Source organism: Gossypium raimondii, chromosome 12 (genome assembly GCF_025698545.1).
Source record: "Gossypium raimondii isolate GPD5lz chromosome 12, ASM2569854v1, whole genome shotgun sequence".
NCBI classification, from domain to species: Eukaryota; Viridiplantae; Streptophyta; class Magnoliopsida; order Malvales; family Malvaceae; genus Gossypium; species Gossypium raimondii.
This window is the reverse complement of record NC_068576.1, coordinates 30,071,546-30,088,561: the sequence shown is the minus strand read 5'-3', so window position 1 is coordinate 30,088,561 and position 17,016 is coordinate 30,071,546.

The following is a 17,016-nucleotide window of genomic DNA, read 5'->3' as shown; positions in this document are numbered from 1 at the left end:
CATGGAATTTTGTAAAATTGAGAAATTTATGGGTTGTTATAGTGTTATAAGGAATTTAGCTAGTTGGGATTTTGGCTTAAGTATGTTAATTGATTATGTTTTGAAGTAAGGATTAAATTGTATAAAAGTTAATTGTTGAGGGTAAATGTGTAAAATTTAATTAAAGGTGGAATGATTTGAATTTTAGTATTGTATGGTGTTTGAATTAGTTAATTGAATTAGTTTATTAAATTTATATCAAGAAATGAGTGGATCGGTTATAAATTGAGGAAAGAAAAGGTCGTGGAGTAATCATCTTCGGTTCTAGGTAGCTATCGCAATTCAGTAAGTTTTTATAGTTAGTTTGGTTATAATTAGTTAATAAATGTTGTTATTGATGTATATATATATATATATATATATATTTGAAGATTGTTGAAACAAAGTGATCTATATAATTTATATTGAATTTTTGAAATAAATTTCGATGGATAGAGTAAAAGTTTCTTACATGAGATTTCTGACTGAAATTTTGATATGGACTGAGTTCCTGCATGTGTTGTGGACTCGAATGTACATGTGACTTGAATTTAGCTTGGATAGGTAATCCATTTTCGTTTTACATGTATACCTAGCCCTGACCAGGCTAGTTTATCCGTGTTGTCATTGGTTTAGCCCGGATGAGTAACCTGACATATTTAATCTGTATCTGATTAGCTCTTACAATCATTATCTATTTCAAAACTCATTTATTTGAATACTTTTACAAAGATACAACGGATGAATAAAGACTAATAGATACGAAATTACTTCAATGAAACAAGTGAGTTACGAATTTTGATTATCCGTACATTTAAATGTCACTGACATGAAATTGTTGGGTTCTGTGTAATTAGGTTGAGGATTATTTGCTATGTGCAAATAACATTTAAATGAATTTGGTAAGTTAATAAGTAATTGTGAAAACTTACTAAGTAATACATATACTTACTTTGTTATTATTTTCTGTAGATTTTGAACTTTTGGAATGGGTTGATCAGATCATTGGAGCCCACACATATCATCGACTATCATCGGTAGATTTTGAAGCCTTGGTTGGTGGTTATTATGGCATGTATATAGGATGCTTATTATGTGAATGTTTGGAGATGTTTTGTATTAGCTGGTGTATATGTAGTTGATATATGTTTTATAAGTTTGGTTCTTTTGGAAGTGTATGTTATAGGTCAAGTTGAATTAGGTTGATATATGGCATGATGTTGTAAAGATAATGTTGATGGTTCTTGATGTTTGAATGAATGGAATGTATGGTTTGATTAATGTTGAATGCAAATTTAAATGATGATTGAATTGTAGTGTCAATAAAGGTACATTGGTTAGGCACATAGGTTGTATATATTTGACATGTTTTGACTTGTTTGAAGGTGTTTTTGGTGGTATATAAAGGTTGGTTTTAGGCTTGGCTTGATACCCAAGATAGCTGTGAAAATTGTCTTGTTTTAGAAGCAAATTTTGGTGCACACAGCCTGGGACACAGGCTGTAACATGGTCGTGTGCTGCACATGGTCTCTTCACACGGGCGTGTGTTCTAAAATAGTTTGTCACATGGCCTATGACACGATTGTGTGACCCAACATCGAATAGAACACGGGCTGACACATGGTTTGTGACACGGCCATGCTACCTTACATCGAGTTAAGCATGGTCTAACACACGGACTGCGACACGACCGTGTGAGAATATTTCGAATGTTACACAGTTTAGCACATGGCTTGCGACATGACAGTGTGAAATCATTTCGAAAGTTACACTATTTGTCACACGGTTGACCACACGGCCATGTCCCTGTGACACATAGCCTGGGCTTTGTCACAAGGCCGTGTGACCCCTATTTTCAAATTTTTCCATTTTTCTAAATTTTTTTGTTTTGTTACAAATTAGTCCTGATTGTTCCGAAACTATTTTTAGGGCCCCGTAGGCTCAATTTAAGGCTAGTAACATGGCTTGGCCACACGACTGTGTGACCCCTATTTCCAAATTTTTTTGTTTTGTTACAAATTAGTCCTTGATTGTTCCCAAACTATTTATAGGGCCCCGAAGGCTCAGTTTAAGGCTTGTAAGTGCATTTAGGCTATAAATGAATTGTGTATTTGAATATTTTTATTTAATTCAAATAAATATTCCTGTTTAATGTTAAATGATTCAAATTGTACAATAATACTCCGTAACCTTAACATGGTGATGGAGATAGGTTAGGGATGTTACGTTTAGTGGTATCAGAGCTACAATTTAGTCTATTCTAAAACTAACATATCATGTTTTGATTCTAGAATTACATGCCACATTAACCTGTAAACTGTGTGATGCTCATGATCTGATCTGACAATGTTTTCTTTTATAGATTTTTTAATGGAAGACAGAAATAATCCTGTCAAAAATGATGAGGTTGAAAGTCATGCTCTGGCCTCCGATGAGGGAGCAAGTTAGGATATGTCTAGATCTTAATTACCAGGAAGTGGAGATTGTAATACTTTCTTTCAAATGATGAACGTGTGAATTTGTACTAAATAATCCGATGGCTTCACAAGCTCCACCCCATTCTCTATCTCCCCTAGTATCTATTTGTCTTCAAAATATAAATCAGGTATTTGTTCATCGACCACCTACTGATAAAATTCGTAAATGCAAAGTTGAAGATTTTCATGGGTTGTATAATGAAGAACCACAAAAGAAGAGTTTTGGTTAGAAAATGTTCAACGTGTTTTTGATAAATTGAACTATTCGCCTAATGATAGTCTAAAATGATTTTTTAAAAATTTTGTTTGAAAATTTTGACGTTTAGGCACTCAATTTAGTCAAAAGAACTAAATTGTAAAAAGTGCAAAAGTTGAGTTCTATATGTTAGAGGTGTCCAATTGTTATGAAATTTTAAATTGGAGGTCTTTATATGATAATTAGACCATTGGTTAAGTTGGTGGACAAAAATGGGTATGGTTAGGCATGTTTTCAAAGTTTTTCATTAAGGGCATTTTGGTCATTTAGTTATTAAAATGAATTAAAAACAAAATTAAAAGTCAATTTTTGTCCATCTTCAACCCCTAGGCCGAAAATTGCATGTAGAAACCATGGCTAAGGTTTTTCAAGCTTCCAAGCTCGATTGTAAGTCCGTTCTATCCCCGTTTTTAATGATTTTTACGTTTTTGAAATCCTCGTAACAAGATTTACCTATTTTTACCATTGTTTTGAATTAGGGTTTGTGTTTAAAAATTTACCCATGAATGATATGCATGTATTTTGATGTTTTATGGAAGAATATGAATGTTTGGAGTGTGATAAACGATTTGTACTAAGTAATTTTCGATGAAAATGCCTAAAAGGATTAATTTGTAAAAGTTATAAAATATGTCACAAGTGTGCGAATAAGTGAGTATTGTGGACTGCTATAGTTATTAAAATGGTTCAGCTAGGCCTAAAATGCAAGGAAATTAAATAAAAATTATTTTACGAGCCTAGGGGTAAAATTGTAATTTTGTTAAACTTTAGGGGCAAAAATATAATTTTTCCAAAGTATGATTTTTGGACTGGAATGAATAGTATGAAGGTTATATAAGTTAAATGTATTGTTATAAATCAAGAAAGACGAGAAATTGAAATTGATCGATAAAAAGAAAAGTGAAAAAAAGTGAAAATTTCCCGAATGAACCGTTGGAATAAAAAGGGATACGAATGAAGTGAAAGAAATGATCACTTGTGTGGCACGGATTGTGTGTAGGCCACTACGTAAAAGTGAAAATGATGGTCACGTGTGTAGTACTATGTGCAGGCTACTACGTGTACCGGAATGATAGGTCGCATGTGTAGTACTATGTACAGGCTACTATGTGTACGGGATAGTTTCGATCACGTGTGTAGTACTATGTGCAGGCTACTACGTGTATCGGATGGTAATGGTCACATGTGTAGTACTATGTGCAGGCTACTATGTGAACCGAACATCATTGATTAGTAAAGTGGTTGCTATGTGCTGAATCCACCAAGTATCTGTTATTATTCCGAAGTGTTCATCGGGAAATTTACTAAGTGTAATTGAATAATGAATATAGGTGTGGAATTTAATTGAATATCGACTTAGAAATGGAAAAGTGAATTTTGAATTGAATTGTGATTGAAAGTGAAAAAGTGAAATTATGAAAGAGTACATTTAGCAATAAAATAGTTTAGACAACAACAGTTGTGTGACTTTGGGAAATCACCAAAAATAATGGAGATTTAATTATAGGCTAACTAATATATGAAATTTAATCTGAATGAGTCTATTTTCACATAAAAGAAACAGAGCAAGCAAAAGAGTTATATATTTTGAGATATTTGAAGTTTACTTAGACAGAGTCAGAATGAGTTCAGAATCCCCTGTTCTGACTTTGGAAAATTGTAAAAAATTGTAAAAAAATAATTATGGGATAAAGTTTATATTTTTAGAATCCTCGGTGAATCTTTTTTCAAGAGAAACAAACAGAAAAAATATCCAAATTCTGTACAATGAGATAATTAATTTTTAGTGAAGAGAGGTCAGAACTATCAAGCAGTGAAACAGGGTAACCTTTAAAGAATAAATTTTACTATTTTGCTAAACCAAAAATTCTGAAAATTTTATGGTAAGAGGATATGTGAATCTAGTTTTGGGGAAAATTTACGGATCTTAATGTGGAGTTCTGTAGCTTCAGGTAAAAATAATTTAGTAACTCTGACTCGAATAGATAGCTTTGAATATACATGTGAGTGAATAGTGAAATTGTAGTTAATGTTGTTTAAGTGTGTTATACACATTAAGGATGTGGAATGGAGAGGAGGAGGAGGAAAATTGGAAGAACATATGAATGATTTGTGTATAATTGGTCATATGCTCGATTATAATTGATAAACGATTAAAAAGAAATGATGTTTATAATTGTGTATTATTAGTTATAGTTAAAGTTCATGTGAGAAAATAAAGTTTCATAGTATGTGTATGTGGTATACTTGGTGTATGATTTGGTATGTAGCAATGTCAGAAATGGTTTATGAATTAACTCATGTTGATAAGTTTGATACATAAATAAATGTGGTGCTTATCCATGCTTATAATGCTTATACTATATGTTTATTTGGCTAGCATGTTTGGTGTGTATGCTTAGGCTTTGGCCAAGTTGTGACTGTATTACGCCACATTAAATTTTTAAAATTACGCATTTTAAATGTCTAGATGAAAATATGCTTGTGATCATAAAAGGGTGGTAAGGTTTAAAGTTTGTAATCTTTATTAAAATGGTTTATCATGTGGTTAGTCTTTAAAAAGGCTAGCTTGCGACTACGGTTTAGTGTAATGTTTATATCTTGTGTGATATGCATAGGAAACGAGAGTGGAAAGGAAATGAAATACTAGGTTCTTGCTTGAAGTGTGAAATGATGCAAAAAGGGGACTTTAAGTTAAACGATAAATATGTATTAGTATTGAACTTAATGAAATTGAATTGTATGTGAATTAAATGGAAATTGCAAATGATATGATTTGAATTAAATGAATTATTGTGGTATTGAAATGTATATTGGATTGAGAAATTGAATTGAATCGTGAAAATGAGAATCGTGAATTAAATGAAATGGAAATGAAGTACTGAATTGCATGAGTATGTATTGGGTCTCAGAAGCCCTATTTGTTACAAATATAGTATTTTGAAGTTATAACGTGAAGATTTATAAAAGCATATTAAAAATTTGAAGAGTTTAAATTTGAATGAAATTTTATAACTTGGTTTAACATGTTTATAAGTGTATGTGTTCTGGTAATGCCTCGTACCCTATTCCAGCGTCGAATACGGGTAAAGGGTGTTACAATGTGACATCGCTAGATTCGGTCATAATGTTTAGACTGGATTTGGGGTGTTACATTTAGGGTTGAATGAAAACATATGAGCAATGGTGGGAATGCTTGAATTTTAAGAATTCATAGTATTATTTGAACGTGCCTAGAAAATGGAAGTAATTTGGAAAGATAATAAACAAGCTATAGCCAAGAAGGAAACCTCGAGCAAGTGGAACAAATTTAGAAATTCTTCTGCACCTCCACCAAAGAATCTGAGAGATTATAGTAGCCAATCTAATCCTACTGTTGGGAATACGAGAAAAAAATACGTTCAGACAGTTCCCTTTAAAGACTCAAGCTACCTCGGTGGCGAGTGCTGGTAGTGTTAGGAATACTGATATACCTGTTTGCAAAAACTGTGGCAAGATTCATCTGGGTGAGTGTAGACTAAAATCAAGGGCATGTTTTCACTGTGGATCACGTGAGCATCTAATACGGGTGACACATCTCAAAAAATCTGGTTAGTAGAAATTAGGTTAATGAATCGAGAATGGTCAAGTCTAAATTTTTTTAGATGACCTTAGAACATTTGATAATAAATTAATATCAATTATGGTGATTGAGTAGTGATGGAGTTGTTATTGATGATCTGAGTTCGAATCCCTTCCCTGTCGTTAATTTCTATTTGGTGCAAATTTGTTTTAAACCCTTAGAAAAGGTCATCCCATGTTTTTAAATATTTTCTGATAAAATGATAACAAGCAAGTCAGTAGTCAAGTGATTAAGTGCTTAGTTAGTTTCCTAAAGGTCCTAGGTTTAAGTATCCTCATTAGCATCCTTTAATTAAATTTTTTTTGTAATTTTCCCTATTTGCTATACATGTTGCCGTCCAACCTAGCTTGCCATAAGGGGAGGAAGATTGTTTCCTTTTCTTTTGGTCAACATGCCTTAAGTGAGGAGACCATGATCCCTTTTTCACTTCATTGTCCCCCTTTATTGCCTTTTCCCTCCATTTTTCCCTTATGCAAAGCACAATGAACCTAGACTAGGTTGACTGTAACAACCCGTTTTCAGTGGTGTCGAAAATAGTGGTTTTGGGACCACAATTTTGACGAGTGAATTATTATTTTAACATTTATTTAATGTCTACAAGATTATATTAAAGTTGTATTCAAGTTTCGTTAAGAAATTTTGAATTTTAAATGGTTAATTTGGTAAAAAGGACTAAATCGTAAAAGGTGTAAAAGTTGAATTCTATTAGTTAAAGGGGTCAAATGGCTATGAAATCTTTAACCAATGGAATAAGATAGCAATTATACTATTTAAGGAGTTAGTGGACAAATCTGGACATGAATTTGTTGTTTTGTAAAGTTAGTAACCAAGGTTAAAATGGTAATTTAATAAATAAATGCTTAAACATGAGAATTAGCTATCATCTTTCTCATTTCCACCTTGCCCTTATTGAAATTCCCCTTGTTATGCTAAAGAAAGATTCGACCAAGCTCCTTTTGATGCATGTAAGTGAATTCAAGCCCCATTTTTAATGATTTTTATGTTTTTGAGTTTATTTTAGCTTAGTCTAGCTAGCCCGAGGGTTAATTTGCAAAAATGTTAATAGTTGAGGGACTTTCCATGGTTGTTTTTGAATAGGTTTTGAAGTTTTTTGATATATTATTAATCTTGGTTGTAAAATAAAGATGTTTTGTTAAGTGATTTTGATAAAATTGCATTTAGGGATTTATTTGTGAAAATATTAAAATTTTATGGTACAATTATGAAATGATGATTTAAGTGGGTTGGTATGAGTACCTAAGAAATTCGACTAACTTGTATGGAGGATTAAAATGGTTAAAATTTAAATTATGAGCTTAAGGACTAAATTGTGAAAAGTTAAAATGTTAGGGGTAATTTTGTATTTTATATAAACATGAAATATGGATTGAATTGAATACTTGAAGTACTTAATTGACTAAAATTATCTATTTAGATCAAGATAAACCACAATCGGACTTAAATTGAGGAAAGGCTAAAGCTTGGACTAGTTTGCAACTTTACTTTTACGACACTAGTTATCGAGGTAAGTTCATATGAACTATGATCGTATTAATGTTAGTTAAATTGATTATTTGCTATGTTCTATTAATATAAATGGACTTGAAATTGTAAATGTATTGACATATGAATAATTAACAGATAACGAGTCCCGTTTGAACCTTAATAATCCTTAAGATACAAATGACATGTCATTAAGGATTTCATGTTTCGGGTGCTGGTCATGAACATCCTATGGATGGCCGAGGTCCTGCATTTGTTGTAGATTCTCCATAGCTCGTGTGAGCAGCATCATGTAGCTAACATTCTGACCCACAGTTTGTGTGAGCAGACCCATTTCACAACTCGTGTGAGCATTATTGAAAAGGAAAGCTTACGGTTATATGGAAAGACACACTATGTGTGTGAGCATTCCCGAATATCTGATGTAATTCTAGATGGTTCAACGGGTAAGTAAACGAAATGACATGGTAAGTATAAAAATGAAACAATTCATGATCATATGAAAAGGTTGATGAGTTAAATGATGTGTATCTCAGACTTATTTACTACATGATTGAATTCATTTGTATCATGGATCAACATACTAACTTTTGAGTTTGATGGTGCTTGTATAGGCTTATAATAAGCTTATGGTTTTGGTAATGAAATTATTCATATCTTATAATTTGTGCTAAAGAAATGGTAAGTTATGTTTGAATTTATACGAGTTTACTAAGCACTAGTTGCTTACATAGTTACCTTCCTTTGTTTTATAGATTATCAGAAGCTCGATCGATTGGAAGCTTGTCGGGGATCAATCATACTATCCAGCAACCATTTCGGTAGTTTTTCAGTATTTTTGCCAAGGTTATATATGGCATGTATAGGACCTTTTGTAATGGTAGTTCATGAATGTGTAAATGGTTGATTTAGTATGTTTATGCTTGTCAAGTTTATATTTAGATTTAATGAACTTTTAATGTTTGTTCAAGTTAGGTCATTTTGGCCATTCTTAAGTACTTGTATATGAGAATCTTTTGGTATTTTTGTGATGACTTGGAAATTATCATTTGTGATATGATTTGACAGATAATTGAACTAGGTTATATGCTTGAAAAGTAGCTATGTTTCTTTGGTTTGATCCATAATGTTTTGATATAATTATGGTGCCTTTGAATTACATATTGGTTAGATGAATTAGGATGTTTGAAATGACATGTTTAGGTGTGTTTGAATTATGTTTAAATCTCTTGAATGTGTACTAAAATGGAATGGTTAGTTAGGTATGATTTGGCCTTGAAATGGCTTGAATTTAGGGTCAGTTTATGGATCACACGGCCTGAGACACGAGCTGTCACATGGCCGTGTGACACACACGGCTTGGCGACATAGTTGTGTGTCATTTGTAAAAATCCTAGTGTTTTAAGTTAGTGAGTTATGCAGCCTAGCACATGGCCTGCGACTCAGTCGCTTGTGGCAAGTCAGAGAGTTACACGACCTAGCACACGGCCCGCAACATGACCGTTTGAACCTACTCAGTGAGTTACACGGGTAAGGACATGGGTTGGGACACGGCCGTGTGACCCTTGTTCGATTGTTACACAGCCTGGGCTATGTCACCTGGCCTGGCCACACAGCCATGTGACCTCTATTTTCCAATTTTTGTAACTTTTTCTTAAATCTTCTATTTTCTTTTAAATTAGTCCTGAATTGGTTCTAAGCTACTTTTAGGGCCTTGAAGGCTCGATTTAGGGACAAAATGTATTTTATTGATTGGTTTTTAAAAAGATTAATTTATTTAATGTTATAATGATACATGTTTTTTGATTATACAATAATGCTTGATAACCCTAATTCGGCGACGAAAATGGGTTATGGGTGTTACATTGACCACTTTTTGACATCCTGTAACCCCCTAAACCCGACCAAGATGTTATGACCAAATCTCAAAGATCACATTGGCCATATTGATGGCGCAGAATGTAATACCCCCTACCCATATTCGTCGCCAAAATAGGGTATGAGGAATTACTGGATTTTACCGAATAAATTTTTCGTTATTATGAGTTAAATACTATTCATTTATCGAAACATGTCATGACATCCCTTGGATGGGCCTCCGAAGCCCAAAATATACATCAGGACCAAACCGGGATTAAATCGAAACCATAAGAAATTTTTCACAAAATCCCAAAGTTTTTTTTTGAACTCAATATAACCCCTTTATAAATATCTAATCTTCCCTGTAATTTTAAACCGAGACCAATCGAACACAATCAATCCATTTCAACATATTTTCAAGATACATTTAACATATTCATAAGATAACCTCATCACATACCAAAACCAAAATTTGTTAGCCATACCAATGGCTAACCATATATTCATTTCACATTAACATTTACTTGACTAGCTTATACATACCATTGATTTCCAAAATAAAGTTTCTTTATATACCGAGATCTTGAGGTTGATAGTGTGATACGTCTCTGACCAAATCCGACCTCCGAGCTCTTAACACTACAAAATAGGGGAAAAAGAAACAGGGTAAGCACTTTGTGCTTAGTAAGCTCATGTAACAAGAATTATACTTACCTAATATTTTCAATACAATGTAATAAACATTCATACATCCATTCAATACATTATTCCCTTAACATGCACAAACTCAACATTTAAGTTAGTTCAATAATTCCATGTATCAATAATATATATCATGATTGATGAGCTCATCAATACCATGATTTTCATTCCCTTGTTATTTTTCCATATTTATCCCATTGAATTTCTCGAAATTTCGATGGATTTTCAGGGGTACACTGTAGTGTACAAATCCGGGTCCGTCAATTCATATTCATGTGTGCACATTTCCATTTCAGAGAGCACACTCCCGTGAACCTCATCCTTACAAAGAAGATTACTACCCAAAGCTAAATCCTCAGAATATAAACTCATAGAGTATTGTCGGGATTACCAGTCCAGGCTAAATCCTCTGCAATGACAATTACTCTAATGAGCTTGGATCTAAATCACCAGTCCAGGCTAAATTCAGACCCTAATCCGAATTACCCGTCCGGGCTAAATCCATTTTCCATATATTCTTCGGGAGGGCTATATCAGGATAGAACCACCCGTCCGGGCTAGATCCTTTTTACCGTCAATTCCTTTTCAGAGATCCATCGAATTTTCCTTCCATTCAACCGAGATTTCTTCCCCTTTTTATCAAATATATCAATGTTTTATCAAATTTTATACAATGAACATTAAAATCATATTCACATCAATAACAAACATTTCAAGCATTTAAGAATATAATTCAAGTTACACGAACTTACCTCGATACTTGTTTGTAAACAAAAATCTACTAATCCCGAACTTTTATTTTCCTTGATCTAGCTTCAGATTTTAATTTTCTGGATCTAAATAAATAAATTTCATCATTAATCTAATACATTTCATGTGCATATGTAACATTCTCTATAATTCCATTATTATTTATAGTGCATTCAAAGTTGTTTCACCGAGTCATAGTCACTACATTATTTATATCTTGAGCTACGGAACTCCAAATTAAGATCCTATAATTTTTCCCAAAACTAGACTCAAATATCTTATTACCATAAAATTTTCAAAATTTTTGGTTTAGCCAATAAGTACAGTTTAATCTTTAAAGTTTCCCCTGTTTCACTATTTGATAGTTCCGACCCCTCTTCACTAAAAATTAATTATCTTATTACACATAATTTGGATGATATTTTTGTTTGTTTATTTTGAAAATAGACTCATTAAGGATTTTAAAATATAAATTTAAGACCCTAATTATTTTCATCTAATTTTTGATGATTTTCCAAAGTCAGAACAGGGGAACCCGAATTCATTCTGACCTTGTCTCACAAAATCTATTATATCTTATGATTTACAATTCTATTGATTATATAGTTTCTTTTATAAGAAACTAGACTCAATAAGATTTAATTTCATATTTCATTCATCATCTAATTCGATCTCTACAATTTTTTCTGATTTTTGAAAGTTAGACTACTGCTGCTGTCCAAAACTGTTTTAGTGCATGATGTTAATTACCATTTTTCCCTAAGCTTTCAATAAATGATAATTTCATCCCTGCTCAATTAACCTCTCAATTGAGCTGATTTTCCTTAATTAACACTTTATCCCATCACTTTAAACTGCTTTATAACCTTGGAAATCAAAATTTTAGCACTAGACTTTAATTCCAAACCTTTTCACAATTAAGTCCTACAAATCAATTTCTATTGAAATTATCTAATAAAATCATCTCATAAACAAATTAAAGCTTCAATTTCATGCTATTTCATCATAAAATTCCAGCACATATTCATAAAAACTTTCAATTTCATTCATAAAATCAAAAACCAATGAATTTAGTAATAGGACCTAGTTGTAAAAGTCTTAGAAACACAAAAATTACAAGAAAAAGGCAAGGATTAACTCACTTGGTGCAAAAATTATGAAAAAACAGCTTTAATAAACCCTTAGGATGTTTTTGGCTGATGAGAATGCAGAAAAATAAAGAGAATTCTAGATATTCCAATTTGGTCCCATTTTTATGTTAGTAAAATTTGTTATTTTCCCATTTTACCCTTATTTCACCAATTCTCCTGATTTTTCTCAGCTTATGCCGCCCAAAATATCTCCTTTTGGGCTTATTTGCAATTTATGTCCCTCTTCATTTAACAATTGAGCTATTTAATCCTTCTAGTAACTTTTACACCTTTTTCAATTTAGTCCTTTTCACTTAATTGACTACCCAAACATTAAAATTTTCTAACGAAATTTTATTACCATATTACTAAAATTTCATAAATATTTATAAAAATATTTTTGACTCAGTTTTAAGAGATCGATGTCTCGATACCTTGTTTTTACCCAATTTCTTCAATAATTTCTTTTTCTAACTAACCACTAAATCGGTAAAATTTTTCTATCGATATTTTCATACGATTTTTCTATCATATCAATATTCATGTAAAAATATTAAAATAAATTTCTCTTTAAATCGAATTTGTGGTTACGAAACCACTGTTCCGATAACTTGAATTTAGGTCATTACACAGAAAATCATTTAGCTAGTTTGTTTTAAAAATCGTCGTTGCTAAAAACGTAATTGTAACTTGTTTGAAAAAAACCAAATTTTATTTGAAATTGTTTATCTTTAGAAAACTCAAGTTTTGATATTTTTCAGAAAACGTCGTACTTCAATTAAAACATCGCAGGGGATAATTTGCAAATCTAAAACTCATTTTTTATTTTTAAAACGTAGCTTTAATATATATCTCGTAAAATATCAATTTTGTGAGCACATAGTGTTGAGTTTCGAGAACAAAGTATTGAATTTTGAAAACACCCTTGTTGGGCCTTGTTTGACTTAGTTATGAAAAATCCATCATAAATTGTCAATTTCACAATCTTTTAAATGATAATTTTAAAACCTAAATCATGCAGAAAAATCCAAAACCAAAATTATTCAAAGTCCAAAAGAAAATCCCTAGCAAAAGTCCACAGTAATAAAAACACATCCCTGAAATATCAAGTAAAAAATATATATATATATTTCACTGAAAATGACTGAGAGCACCTCTATAACTCGAGCTCGTCCTAACCTTGATTATCATAAGAAAAGCTAGAATTTAAAAAGGGGTGAGCTTTAAAAGCTCAGTGTGAGATCAACACAAATATAATCACATAGATATCAAAATATCAATCTTAACATATCAATTATCATAATAATCACAAGTTCTAACACTGATACTTATGCATGAACATGTCGATGCTTACTTTAATACGAATCAAATTTTATAAAGTTTCCTACCCATCTTCGCTACACACCAGTACCGAGTTCCCCAGAACTCATCCATCCGAAACTCCATTTGTAGACAAGCCACCATTGATTTGTAGATAAACTGCCACTGATAGCACTTTGTGGACAAGCCACCACATATGCAAATATATTGCCATTGATAACACTTTGTGGACAAACCACAATTTATTTGCAAATAAACTGCCACATACTTACACCTTTCAAAAGACCCACCCCATGCATGTGATATGAAAACTTCACTTTTTAACACATATTATTCACTTTTACACTTAGGCATGTAAACATGCTTTCATAATCACATATCACTTATAATCACTTTAACATGTTTTAACATGCTTTTTACATTAGATCATGGATCTCTAATTTACACATACAGATATATAAATATCACATGATTTAGATAATCAAAAGTATCAAAAATGCCATGTATCGCATATCATAAGGATGAGATTTACACATATATCACAATCACAATTACCATCACATCAAAAATCATGCATTCATAGAATCGTTTGGTTAGGTTTACTTAATTGGTAATCCTTTACGATGAGTTTTTCAAATCTATATTAACATAATTGTTTACCGCAACATTATATTTAATCTAAATGGTATTGAACCCACACTTTTTTCGTAGATCAGATATGCCAAAATCCCATAGTAGTGAGTTTGCCTGGATCTAAACCCAAAAGATAGGGATCTATCCTATTGTTATCGATAGGACCTTTAAAGAGTATAAGGAATATCGTTAACACGTGAATAAAAATAACTTCCATGGCTAATATACCATTTGGCCAAAAGAAGAAAATACTAAAGAGGAGGAGCTAATGATCGCATAACCCACACTCATACAACTTAATCAATTTGGAACAGTGGGAGGATCAATAAGGATATGAGATCGGAGAGTTGGGTAATCTGGAAGAATTACCAAAGCAAATAGTGTATAAGATTAACCATAATAAAAAGTATGGCAAATAAATGGGAAGAAAATGAGGAAAAATGCAACTATCGATAGTGACAGCGACGACGACAGGGACAGGGAAGTGAAAGAGGAGGAGGAGGAGCTACGGTGGCTTAAAAGGTATAGTGATTGGTGGCCATGGTGGAGGAAGAAAGAAAAATGAATAAGGAAAAAGGTTGTGGCTAGAAAAAAAGGGAGAGAAATGGATGAGAAAGGAGAGGAAAAAGAAAAATATGGAAGAGAAGGAGGAGGGGACGACAGTAAGAGGTAGGGAGTGAGGGGAGAGCGTGGTCAACCTAGTCTGGGTTTAATGATGCACTTCTATGGCAATGGTGGGAAGAAATAGCAAGAGAGGGAGACATGAAGTGAAAAAGCTATCATGTTACCTCAACTTATGGTAAGTTTGACTCCTAAAGATGGAAAGGAATGCTCCTAAACATTGTAACAATGGGGTGGATGACAAGCACATTGTGCACATGGGAATTTTGTTTAAAAAATTAAATAAAATGATGAGAACAAAAGGACTTGAACATAAGACCTTTGGGATATCTAAGGAGCATTAAACCACTAGACCACTTAACTTCCTTATTATAATTTTGAAAACATTTATTTTAAAAACATGGTGTAAACTTTGCTAAGGTTTGAGAGAAAGTTGCACCACATAAATAATAATGTGAGGGAAGGGATTCGAACACAAGTCATCAATGACAACTCTACCATTACTCATCCACTATACTTGATACTTATTTATTATCAAATGAGTAAAAGATCATCGAAAAAAATTCAAACATGACCATTCTCAGTTCATTAACACAATTTCTACTAACCGAGATTTTGGGATGTGACTACTCTCCTCTCTTTAAAAAAATTTTGTCCTCGAAATTCCTATTTTCAAGCCAATTCACTTATCTACAAAATTCATAACTCTTCTTTCCAAATTGATCATCATGCATCCACTGTGCAACACTTATTCCAATGTAGTTGCAATACTTCACCTTAAATCTCTAATCGATTTCCTATTTACTTACATGGATTGTCTCAAGGGACTTTCTATAGAAATATCACTAACGGTTTCCTTATTCCCAAATTCTCAATTTCACTAATACACTATTAACAACAAGCTTTTAGGTAAAACCAATCCTCAATAAGTGCAAGGCACAATTAGAATGGATGGTAGAAGTACCTTCATTGATGCCAGATGTGTCTTGGTACTCTCGATGCCTAACAACATAAACCAATATCTGATTCTGGTTTTGAGTCGAAGCTTGCATTTGACTAAAGAATGACATGAATGATCTTTAACACAGTGCTCAACGGACCCACTTTTCAAGCATATTCCTGACTTTTCCAACACTCGCTCAAATGACACTTATTACCATACTTACAAATAAAAATTTCTCGTTGATCCAATAAAACCTCTAGTTTTAGCTTTTACAACATTCTGTGGTGGTTTGTCCTCTTTGGCCCACTTCATAGGTCGTGGAGCTTGAGTAGTAGGACGGATGTCTCTCTCTTAACAGGGATTTTAGCTTTATCCATTCTCTCGCATTCAACACGCTTAACTTCCTTAACAATATTTGATTTTTTCCACTAAAGTTTCGAAAACTCTTTCATGGTGAGGGACTACTAGAACCATTAGTTCATATCTCAATCCATTTTCGAACCTGAAGCATTTATCCTACTCAGTTGCGATCATCCCCTAAGCATAACTACTCAGTCTTAAGAATTCGAACTCATATTCAGCCACATATCTATCCCCCTGTTTGAGCTCGATGAACTCCACTCTATGGTCCTCAACATATCGAGTACCCACATATTTATTCTGGAAAGCATCCATAAAATATTCTAATGTCAGCTTCTCAGTTTGAGTACTTCACATGATGGCTTGCCACCAACAATAAGCTTCATCTATAAACAGTGATACAATACCCCTTAATTTATATTTGGGGTACACTCCAAGTAATCTAAAATTCTCTCTGTAGGCTCTAACTAGTATTTAACTATGGTAGGGGTCGTCCTAGTAACACCCCTAAAACATTTGACTCGGTTAGATCAAAGCCTCTCTTCAATAGTCCCACGAGTTCCTGATCCACCTTAGGCCCCAACAACACGTTGTAATGCCCTAAGATGGCTTGCGACACATCATCATCAGTAGGCTCCTGATGATCCTCCTCAATGGTATGAGTATTTTCAACTTGGTCAGCCAATGGCTATGGTTCAGTCACGGGCTTAAGTGTGCACACTCGTAAGCAGGCGAATCTAGTTGGGTTCCCAAACCTAACTCTCCATGAGCTTTCATACCTCTAGTACGAATGCCTTGTGTACTTATCTTTTTTCTGAATT